This window comes from Triplophysa dalaica, chromosome 3 (assembly GCF_015846415.1).
Source record: "Triplophysa dalaica isolate WHDGS20190420 chromosome 3, ASM1584641v1, whole genome shotgun sequence".
NCBI classification, from domain to species: Eukaryota; Metazoa; Chordata; class Actinopteri; order Cypriniformes; family Nemacheilidae; genus Triplophysa; species Triplophysa dalaica.
The window spans coordinates 5,821,210-5,833,465 of NC_079544.1; the positions used below are offsets into that span (position 1 = coordinate 5,821,210).

The 12,256-nt window shown below is 36.1% G+C and overlaps 1 protein-coding gene across 4 annotated transcripts in view; it reads right to left on the reverse strand.

Moving 5' to 3' along the window:
• slc6a9 (solute carrier family 6 member 9) overlaps positions 1 to 12,256 on the reverse strand; it is a 95,984-nt gene that overhangs the window by 49,346 nt on the left and 34,382 nt on the right. The window lies entirely within an intron of this gene.

Sequence of the window (12,256 nt, forward strand, 5' to 3'; positions counted from 1 at the left end):
TACCTGTCTGGTTATAAGGGCATTTGAGCGTATTGTGGGCGTGTCCCCGTGACGTTGCAAACACTTGTAGCCTATTACGTGGTTAGTCTGCTGTTTTGACAATATTTACATGTTGTCAAGGATAGCAAATCAACGTTTTGATCTCTGTTTAATTAGCCATTACTAATTACTCCAGTAAATCGTAGAAACTTGGTTTGATAATCTATCACTTTATTTGTAAATTCATTAGCAAAGAGAATCAAACCATTCAAAATGTGCTCATTAAACCTGCTGTTACGTTCTCATTGCGTTCAATATATTTATTTAATTATTTATTTTGTAGACCCCCATCATCTACGTAATAAAAAAAGGTAAAAAGCATTTCGATGTTTTAGTGGTTTGGATGGTAGCCTACTCTCAGTCCAGTGTATCATTACTTTAAGTTTTAAATAGGGGTGTATGATTAAAGTGCTGAAGGGGGCGCCACAAACCCCCCACTTGCCAAGTCTTCTTAAAATGTATTAGGGCACCCTCAAAGAGTCGGCCGTTTATTGGGTATCGTTTTAATCCATGTACTAAAATGTTAGTTATGTTATTCCATTTTATTTAGTAAATAGGCAATGCAAAAAAAGGCAAATGTAATACTCAAATGCAATAAAATGTTAAAAGACGGAAAATGGATCCTATAACCCAAACATTTTCAAGTGGGTTTTAATTGCATTTTATTTTAAGTCAAGCTTTCAAAAATAGGTTGGTACAGTGAGTGCAGTATGAGTTTCACCGAAATATGGAATTCTATTTGTATTAAAATTGGCCTGCTACCTGTCTGATATGTCTATTAATTTACCCAGATCCAACTCTTGCTTCATTAGCATTTGAACAGCCAGCTGTAAAATCTCGGAGCAATCGAAACAACATGATAATCTCAATGTTAAACAATACAGGTACATGCTAGTTAATGATCTCTGAGTCAATAGACCTCCTCTTTCAGTTGATTAAAATGCAAATGAATGGCCTAATGCTCCTGGGCTCGTGTTAAGAGACAATATGGGCAAGCTTAAACCAAAATACTATATTACACCTGATGCGTTCAGGACGTGGAATTAAACAGGCCTATTTCAAATGAATAAATAATAACATAGATGTTTGAACTTTGAACAGCAATGCATCATTTTTTGATCCGTCTGTTTTTCAAAATAATCCAGGACTATTTAATGTGATATTTGCGTGTGCTGTTTCTCTGTTCTGCGGCAACTTTTACGCTATTGGTTTATATAGTGCAGTTATTTCTATCCGCTACGCACTTCAGATTCCGGTTCAATGGTATTGTCTCCAGTGAGGTGGAAATGGAGAGAGTTTCCTGAAACACAGTGTGTCATTTTCCTCTGCACAGCCGAGTTAACTACTTGCACATATATTTTCGCCAATTGTAGGCTACAGGCGCAATTGATTCTCGACATTAAACAAAAAATATATAATGAAAAAGCACCAAAGCAATAATGATCATCAATAATGATAACAACAATAATTTGTAGATTTACCATTATGTACCATATACGTCGCATTTTTTGTTACCATTACACAGCCTTGCCTATAATTTCGGTTGTATCTTCTATATGAGCCACGGACACGCGTTTTGTCATGTTTCTCTTTGCCTTTAAAAGGAAAAACGGACGTTTTGTTTCTTTCTTCTTTACTGTTTTCTAAACACAATTAGTCAGATTGCAGATTGGCAGACAAGACACAATCTTCCTGGAGACACACAGTTGTAGCTATTAACAAAATGCCTAGACCAGATAAATAATTTTATTGTGTCCCATTTAAATGTATAATTTCTCTAAAACAACGGATATTTACATGGAGACAAATGCAAACGAATTAATTCCTTAATCTGTTTGATGGATTGTTTTAAATATATAAATCTATTTAATATTATCTGTACCTCGCAATCATTCTTTCCGCTGAACAGTAACGCTGTTACTTTTGTCTCTGCAATATATTTACTAACAATAATTTATAATTTGGAAAAGAATATTTCCTCTTTGTCGTTCCTCTGTTTGTTGAAATGAGATATGTGCTCCTGGCTATGTTATGTTTCCATTTACATATTTACTTTTGCTTTAAAACATAACCCTGTTAATAAAAATATACAACTTTAACAGACCTAAGTTAATTTTCGGTTCCAAAGCCTTATTTCGTTAATAACCATAAGCCGTACCTGTGTGACAGGATGAACAGGTCAAAATTTATATTTAGAACAAACTTGTATTTTTATGGGACATTTGATGATATATTTAACAATAATTATTCTCATCAGCCATAATAAACTGAAGCTGTCTGTGCTCTAACATGTATATGTTCATGAGAACATATAAGAAAGCCTGTTGTAACACAAACCTTGCGTCATAAGAAACAGAACAAATATCATAGTGATATTTAGTCATATTTAGTCTGTCGGAAGCATGCAAATCTTTTCTGTTGAACTTTTGTAGGGAGATCAGATAAGGAAAATGTTGATTTGTGTCTCCACAAATGTTGATCCTCGTGTCTCCACCCTAACACACTCATAGAAACATACATGAGCTTTATCAAGTTGTGCATGATAGCAGATGTTTACATTTATCTGTTTACATACATAGACATAGTAGGCAATGTATTTGTGCACGCACAATTTTTTGCTTTAAAGTGTTGCTTTTCTTAAATTGACATTAACTTGGATAGGCAAGAAAATGAGTCTTATAATGGAACTTAAGGTTATTAGTGCTGTAGACAAAATTACTTTCGTGATTTGCCACAAATGTATATACAATCAAACACTGACCCAGCAAATTTCAGCTCTGATTCTTGCTTAAAGGCAAGATGTATCACTTGGTATCAAAGTGAGACTTGCAGGCAAGAAGTGCACTAAAAAAAATAAAAAAATACACTTCTCCATTTTCCATTTTCAAGATATAGTCAATAAAGTGACTAATGGCTGAGTCAGCTGCTGCACACCCATAATTAAATATTTTCTACATAAACCTTGTTCTGTCTGTGCTGTAGCTAACTATAAGGGTTGAATTCAAGTACTAAAAAAACTGTAGGATTTCTCCTTCAAAGTACCACAAGAAACACTTAGATATTATAAAGCTAACTTATTCAGAAAAAGTTTATTTTTTTCGCGGCAGTTCAACATTCTGATCACTGCCCCTTTCCCTTTCATTGTTCTGTGGTGTTTAAGTGCAGGTAATTACCGAGCCCTCAGTGACTCAACATCGAGACAAATTTGTGTGGACATAGGAGCAAATATTTGTGTCCAATGCACCGACCACCAGCAGAGCCCTCCACTCCATCTTCCAGTGCTTGTCTAGTACACAAGCCCGACAAAAGGACAAGTCCTTTCACTTCCATTGGACCGTGCTAAATACCTGAGACCCATTGCAAGGTCCCAGACAAGACAAGGTACAGGTAAAGACAAAACCTCAATCGGCACATAGGTGGTCTCTAAATGGCCAGGGGCCAATGTAACCCCACACAGCAGACGGGTGACAAGCACAAACATTTTCTTAACACACAAATCAATAAGTAAATGCATGAAGGTACGCCAACTTATTTTGCACGGATATAAAGTCACCAGGTTATGCTGATGGTGGCTAATGTATGTACCGTGTTTCACTGTAATGGGCTTGCATGCACTGTATTGACTGTGGCTGGAGGCTTTAATATCTATACCCTGTGTTTGCCTTCCTGTTCTACTGGCTTTTCACTCAGGCACTTCGAATTTCAATTACAATCTAATCTAGAGTCTCCAAAAAATAGTAATTATCCCCCATCACACAACCGGGAGGGGGGGGGGGGGGTTGTTGCTGCTATCTAACATAAATAGTCTCCCATAAATGATCTGAAAAGATCACAGAAACTGTAAGTTTGTTAAGAAGAAACAGCGCAGTGTAAAGGGGTGGGCCAGGGATATGATCATAATCATGAGAAAGAAAAGGTTGTAACTGACATTTCTGTCAAAATTAAATTATTATTATTCTGGGACACGTTATTTAAAACATGTGATGTTTTTTTCTTCATGCTGGACATTCTCAGAAAGCAAAAATGTCAAAACTGGGCCACGAATTGTCATCAGTAGACCTTTGTGCTCACCTTGTTGAAGAATTGACATTACAAAATAGTCATATAGGTACATTTATTCATCGAAAATATTCAGTGCACTTAGGGGGTACAAACAAAAAAGTATGCAACTGCTCCCTGATGTGATTATCAATTTAAGTACTCTATGTTTATGTCAATGTCAAATAATATATCAGTGAATTATTTTAATTTCCAGAAGCTGATAAGTCTGTCCCGCTAAAGCTCAGCCTGAGCGCTGCTCCATGTCTCTCATCTCCCCTGGAGGCCTCTTTGTCTCCAAGTGTAATTGCCTCTGCCCGCTTTGGAGAAACTCTTGTCTGGGGACACAAAACTTGTCTCTGTGAATGACTGCATGTGTCTGGGGTCAAAAGTCCACAAGAAAAGTGTACGAGCGTTCTACAAGGGAGATGCACTTGAGAATAGTGTTTATTTATACTCCCAAACCTTCTCAGTGTCTTAAAGTGAATTATCTTGAACATTCGTCTGATCATTCCATAGGAGGAAAAATATTAGGGTTTGTAAACTTTTTGTTGGGCTACTGACAAAACGTTAATACTATCTCATTGGTATCAGTTGCTTTGGATAAAAGCATCTAAATGAGTGAATAGTGTAAAAATAGACACAAACAAGACTTTGTTGTAGCTACATCGAGTATTGAGCTACAAAATGGCCCAATACTTCACTTCATTATGTTGATATGTTCAGTTTTAATCATAAAAACAACTATTGTTACCATACATTCCATCAAACAATGTTGTCCCAACATGTTTATTTTTTCATTTTTAAGTAGTTGTTTTGAATGGAGCATTAAGTTTGACACTTACATTTCTTCTAAATGAAAGAGAAATACTCAGTTCAGCTAAAAAAATAACACCTGCCCAATGAGCGACAGCCTTTGTCCATCCACAGACAGTCTTGTTATCATTCACCAGGGGTGACTTCTACTGTAAAGAATGTAGAGGCGGCATCGGAGGGAGAGTTGTGTTATGAGCTCACCTGTCTTCGTAATGCCTTTCACTTCTGACAGACCTGCACTCTGCCATTGTCACTCCGTCTATTCACCCATTGACGGATAATAAACGCAGAAATGGGAATAAATAGAAGCGGCCGACAGTAAATCACAATCTATGTTTGGGAAGGAGAGAACCTCTGATTACAACACAAGAGCTCACCCAGTGCATGCACTGAGTAAATAAATGTCTTGTTTCAGCGTCAGATATCGATCAGCTGCGTGATTACGGTTCTTACACTTTCTACTGTTGTGACAGGTTGACCTCAACAAGCCATGATATTACACATAATGTCTCTCTCGCAGAACAAAAACAATGTTGTGTATTGTATAACCAAAACATAGCATCGGGACCTGCAGGGTTTTAACCCAAAACGAGCACAACAGAAAACTTAGTGCATGTATGAAATAGACCTGCTATTGTGAGAGATGCTACTTGAGTTTCCAACACAATATGCACGGCACAGTCTCGGTAAAGTGACCCAACTGGGGCAGTTGAAATAGGTTTTATCAGTTGGCACCCTGGAGGATTGTTGAGAGACAGCGAGAAAACATGTTTTGCGACAATTATTCATCAATTTAAGTCATTTTTTAAAGTGTGAATCTACTACCAATAAGTGACCTATCATTTAGAGATTGTTATGGAATAGTGTGTCCTCTGGTCTTAAACCTAAACTGTATAATGAATAAAAATACACATTGATTTTAAAAAGGTGTGTTTTCACAATTAATCATTTTGGAACTCGAACATATCAACATTTCCATCCAATCTTTAATCGAAAGTAACTTAGTTTTTAAAGTTTATTAATATTTTAAATGAGCTTGATAGTTTATGTTAATTTAAGTAAAGTTTTAGCAAATTTTGGTGTATGTTTTGAACATTTTATATATATATATTTTTTTTTATGTGGCTGTATAAGGTTAATTAATTTTCATATTCGTTTTTGTTTATTTTTATATATTTTTATCATAATTATATATATATTTATATAATATATTTCAGTTTATTTTGAGGCAACATTCTAATTTTACTTTTTTCAATAATCTTTAGGTCAATATTTTATATTTCAACAAACAGAAACTGCATTCAACTATATATTATTCCCTAAGTATGTGTGTTCCAGGGGAATCAAACCTTTTGCACGTTTCCTTTACACCAATTAAGCATTTTAACAGCCGACACCAGCATGAGGTCACGTTCATTAAATCATCCTTTGTTTACGATGGAGAGTTCCTCGCAAATGATTTGCAGGATCAGACTGCCAACATCAGCAGTCAGCCCGAAAAGCACCTAATGAGATTTAGAAGATATTAATCAGAATTACCGGGTTAATTAAGTAGAACTAATTGACTATTTTCGGTCTGATAAGAACATGCATGCTAACACATCTCATAGCCAAATATTTTAAGCAAATAGTTGCTATGGGATTTTAACACCTTGGTTTAGTGTAGTCCTGGGCTGGCCTTACATTAAACTAACAAAGACGACTGGCGAGCAGCACAGGAAAGAAGATTCAAGCTGTGAACAGCATGTTCTCACCACAAACAATTACAACAATGAAAAACTCTCCATAATGCAACTTGACGGAAAATTGCAATCAAATAAATTCATACAATTACTCAGTCTTGTTATAAAACTGATATATAAAAGTAAACAGGTCAATTTGTTTAGACTCCTCATATTTCGTGCACATTTAAAAACAGCTTTCTCGTGACATTGAGAGTAGGAAAGCAGAAATTCTGCCCCAAGCTCTGACGGTTAGTTTAGTTTTCAGAGCAGTCCTGGGTGTTTTCTGGCTTAAACAGGTGGAACTAGTCCTGCAGTGGTTGTTAGCAGACAAGTCTTTGAGCTGCTAATAACCCCGAGAGACTCCTGGGAGACTAACGGTTGGTTCACACTCACATCACGTGCCCGTTCACACCTACTGGACCATTCTGATCACATGTCCAACTTGCTCACACACCATGCCTATGGATTCAAATCTTCAAATCTTTTTAGCCATGACTTTTTTGTTATATCTCTCACAAAGCTTTATGTATCGTTACTTTACACTACATAAGTGATAATCCAAGACTTTTTAACACCTTGTAGAGGTATTGCATGAGAATGTTTTCAGAGCTGCATGTCTAAAATGTTAATGATGAAAAGTAGGAATCCGTCTTTGCTTTGTGTCTTCATTTGCAAACAAAGGTCAAATATTGTCATAAAGCCGCACTAAAACCAAAAGAACAACAGTCACGGTGCACATACGTTTACACCTCTGATAGGAGTTTCTGCTTGGCACTTGTGGGTTTTCCCTGATCTCAGTACAGCCCATCAGGATAAGACTACAGTCTGAGCAAGGAGAACTCCCTGGGAACAAAGCAAAACTATTATCCAAAGGGGCAAAGGGTGGTCTTCTAGACACACACGTCTCAGGAATTCCTGACATGGAACAATGCCAGGTCAGCCAGGAGCCACACCAACAATAATCCACTTGCAATTTGTCTTGTGAGGAAAGAGAGAAAGGGCCGAGCGTACATTTGTGGGGGCAGGCATATGGCTTGGCGGTGTGCCCTCTCACGTGGCAGAGTCATAAATTGAACCACCCTATATTGCCTCGAGAAATCTCCTGTCAGGACAATGAAAGATTAAAGGAGTGTAGAAGAATGAAAGAGGGAGGGCGGAATGAAAGTCTTGAATGTGTTGAGAACACGTGACAGCTCAGAACAGTGAAGAGGAATCTTGAAAGTGCTAATTGAAAACAAATTTTAGAATGTTTTAAATATATTTAAATTAGTATTAGATTAAAGGTAGCACTTAACAGTAAGATTGTATTCGTAAATGCATTAGCTAACACGAACTAAAAATGAGCAATGTCGTTTTTTCATTTATTAATCTTTTTTAAAAGGGACAATTCACCCAAAAAAGAAAATTCGGTCTTCATTTACTCACCCTCAAGTTGTTCCAAATCTGTGTAAATTTCTTTGTTCTGATTAACACAAAGATTTTTTTAGGAAATATTTTCTGGGACACGATCCACTACTAGAAAACAATTCTTGTATGTTTTTTGTTCTGTTGAACACAAAATAAGACATATTGAAGAATTTAGGAAAGCTACCATTTTAATTTTTCCTACTAATCAATGATATCCCAGAACTGAAAAATACTAAAGCTTTTTCAAAAATCTTCCCTTTGTGTTTAGCAGAACAAAGAAATGTATACAGGTTTCGAACTACTTGAATGTGAGTAAATGATGACAGAATATTTATTCTCGGGTGAACTATCCCTTTAATACCAATAAAATTGTTGATGTAAGTTCATTGCACATTAACCAATTTTAACAGTTATAACTTTTCAATTTAAAAATGTATTAGTAAATGCAAAAAGTAACACGAACTAACAATAATACATTTTGTACAAGTATTGTTCTTTGTCAGCTATAATGCATTAACTAATGTTTACAAATGTAGCATCACATTACTGTGAAGTGTTAGCGATTACAGATTACACTTCATTTATATTACATAACACCTATACAAAGTAACATGTTTTTACAGGTTGTACATATTATACGTGTTTTTAGGCTCTACATTTGTAATATATAGTACATTTTAAATGTTGTTGAGCCAAGCATTTGAAACGATTTTAGACACACACACACATTTCACTAAGTGTTAACACTGCATATGAGGGTTTCTGTTGGTCCCAACTGTAATGTCAAATACCTTCAACCAGAATAAGACCCAAATACATACTACATAAAAAAATTATTCAATGCTTTTCATAGTAACAGATGGCTCAAATATAACATTTATAATGGAAACCAATAGAATATTTAAATATAAATCAATCAGGAATTTTATGTTATTTATTATATTATGTTTCTGGCAATATATTTTTTAGACCTATCTATGAAAGGTAATTGCTCTTATCATGGTATTTTCCATGCATGTAATGTATTTTCCATGCTGTATGGTCAGAATAATTGTGTATTCATTGGTAAAACTATTTATAATTAGCTTACTAAATTAAATGCAATGCAATTTAAAAACAATTTTATTTATGGACAACTTGCAATGAAATTCATCCTGTTTGTGTATTATGAATAAAGAACTGTATCACTCGGAAAAATGCTTAAAAAGTACTTAAAAAGTTGTTAAACAAATAACTAAAAAAGAAATTTCCAAATAGTCTATAATGTGATACATTGACACTTTACTGCAGCGCAGTAGTTTGTTTTAGCCAGGATATGGGGGTAATAGGTCCATCAGAGATAAGGGTTTCTGGGCTAGCCCTTGTCTCAGATCTTCTTCAGTAGTCAGATAACAGCATCTCACAAACACCAGGTCTTTAAGTAATAAATGAGAGGAAGTTTAGCCCTTGGTAAGATCAGCAGTGGAGCTTGTTAATCACAGATGATAATGATGGCACAAGAACCTTTATTTAGTTATTCATGTCTTTGGGATCTCAAAGGTCAGTATCACATGATCTAAACATTGGAGCAGTAATTGTGATCGGAAAAATGCACAATGGTCATGTGATTGAATTCTGCTCTCTACATGGTAAGTTGTAGAGAGGTGGTTTGCACCAACTAAGACATTCGAGCCTTAAAGGGATACTTCACCCAAAAATGAACATTCGGTCATCATTTACTCGTAGTTAAATCTGTATAAATTTCTTTGTGCTGATGAACACAGAGAAAGATATTTGGAAGAATGCTTATAACCAAAACGATTTTGCCCCCCATTGACTACCATCTGAAAAATACAATGGTAGTCAAAAGTGCCCCAGAACTGTTTGCTCTACTTAAAATGTCTTCTTTTGCGTTCAACAGAACAACGAAAATTATAAAGTATTTTTTTGGGGGCGAAATCTGTCTGGTTATAACCGTTCATACAAATATCTTTGTCTGTGTTCATCAGAACAAAGACATTTATACAGATTTGAAACAACTCGAAAGTGAGTAAATGATGACAGAATTTTATTTTTTGGGTGAGGTTTCCCTTTAAGGATCTCACCCCATAAGTCACTACACTGTGGTGTTGGAGTATCTCCCCTCCTCACCGTTGGGTCAGTGGTGTGTCCAGTCTACAAAAGAACAGGAAACTAGATGAAGGTTTATCAGTGTTTCAGGGTGCCGACTTCTGAGAAAAGAGAGAGTGCAGATCACACATCCAATGGCAGAATTGAGGGCATTCAGAGCTGTTATCTCTCTGTCCCCTCTTGTGTTTCCGTTAGAGCTGGGACACTATCGCAGCCTGCCTTTGGTCACTCTGGTCTGTAGTGAAGTGATTATTGCTGATTAAACCTTAACAGACAAATACGCTGTAAAGCCCTGGACGGAGCATCAGGATGTCACCAGAGGGACCTGCTGGACCTTTGACCTGAAACCTGTTTAATAGTGTGCCAATGCCTTTCTACCATAGAGACCCAAACTAATGGTGTGAAAAGCGTAAATCTCCTAATACTGTTTCTTTGTGACGAATGCAGAATTATGACAATAGTTTTGCAAGCTAATTAAAACGAACAAAACTTACAAATACATCACCAGTACATGGCCCAATTTTCCCATTATAAATTGATCACATGACTTTATTCCACAACATTATTTATCTAGCAAACACTGGATCAATATTGAATTCTTATTAGAAACGAAGGGTCTTTTTCTCTTTTCTTTAAAGCTTTGACCACAAGAAAGCGTAGGCCGATGGCTTCTTGGCCCAGGCAGACTGTGGAGTACAGGATCCATGCCTGACTTTGCCCGTAAGGTCCCTAGTGTGCTGCAAATGAGTTGTGACAAGCGTATGACACAACCGGGAGCTCAAGCAACATCCTAAACAAACATACAGAGGGCCACGGCGTGCCAGTTCCCACCACAGACCACACAGCTTGACCGGACCCAGCTCACTGCACATGGCCATTTTCCACAGGTCCTCGAAATGGCGCCTGCGATAAAGATCGACCAGGACCACATGAAGAGAAGAAACCAACAACTAATTATACTATTATTGCTGCAGGTTGTGATAAAGGTCCCAATCTCAAATGTTCACAGCCACTGGCAAAAAAGTTTTTGCACCCCCCCAAATGTGGCACATGCTGCCATCCTGTTCAACGCAAACATCCTGTCAGCTTTGATAAATATATGGAGCGCTTGTGTACATATTGTAATCGACTGCACAGACATTTATTTTAAAACCAAGGCTGAAAATTCTAAATTTTCCCCCACAGTATTGCATCATAGCAGCTAAATAGTATACGTAGAAAGAAGCAAAGTACAGGCGAAAATAAAGAAAAGTAAAGAAAACAGTCAATCACATATCAAAAATATCAAATAAAACTCTTTCTGTAAAAGTTGCTTTTAGTTGACTTCAAATATTTGTAAATCTTTGTTTTGGCATTAAGTGGAAAAGAAGATTCAATGTGTATAACAAATATATATATTTTTAATTTTATTGAGGAATACAAAGAATTGGATGGAACCGTTACTACTTAATGCTAGATATTCCTTATTATTTCCTATCGTGCAGCAAAAAAGGAGGGCCAAACTTTTTCAAATATTTCAACGTCGTTAAAGTTGTGTGTTTGCTGATTATTCATGCCTTTCTCAGAATTGTTGACTCATTCTGTATCAATGAGTCTGTGATCTTATCATCGGCTTTCAAGTGTTCAGACAAGTCCTATCGAAACAGTAGTCATCATGTCACGCACAAAGCTGCTCACTTTATTATTTTATTAAAGCTACTGTTTTAAAGCCATCTGTGCCAAAGAATATAAGAAAATATGTTTACTGTACATCTGCAAATTTACGGACAATTGTCTTTCTAAGGTGTAGTTTTTGTACTATTTAAAGCAGGAATAAGACAAAATGGAGACACATTTAGGGCTGGAAATGAACGAATTTCAAGGGACTACTCTTAAAAATATATAGTGGGACTATCTCCATCTCTGGTTAAAAAAAATAAAAGTCTCCAACTACCCCAGTGAGCTATTTTAAGCACTGCACATGCTTTAAGAAACGTGGGATATTATAAAAGGCGTATACTTAAATACTGCTTGACATACGAAAGTGATTTTATAATAACAAATAAAAGTATACTGGCAGGTTAAACAAAAGTGTCTTCCTTTGTTCTTTTCTAAACTTCCTTGTTAAACCTTCTCAGTAAAAT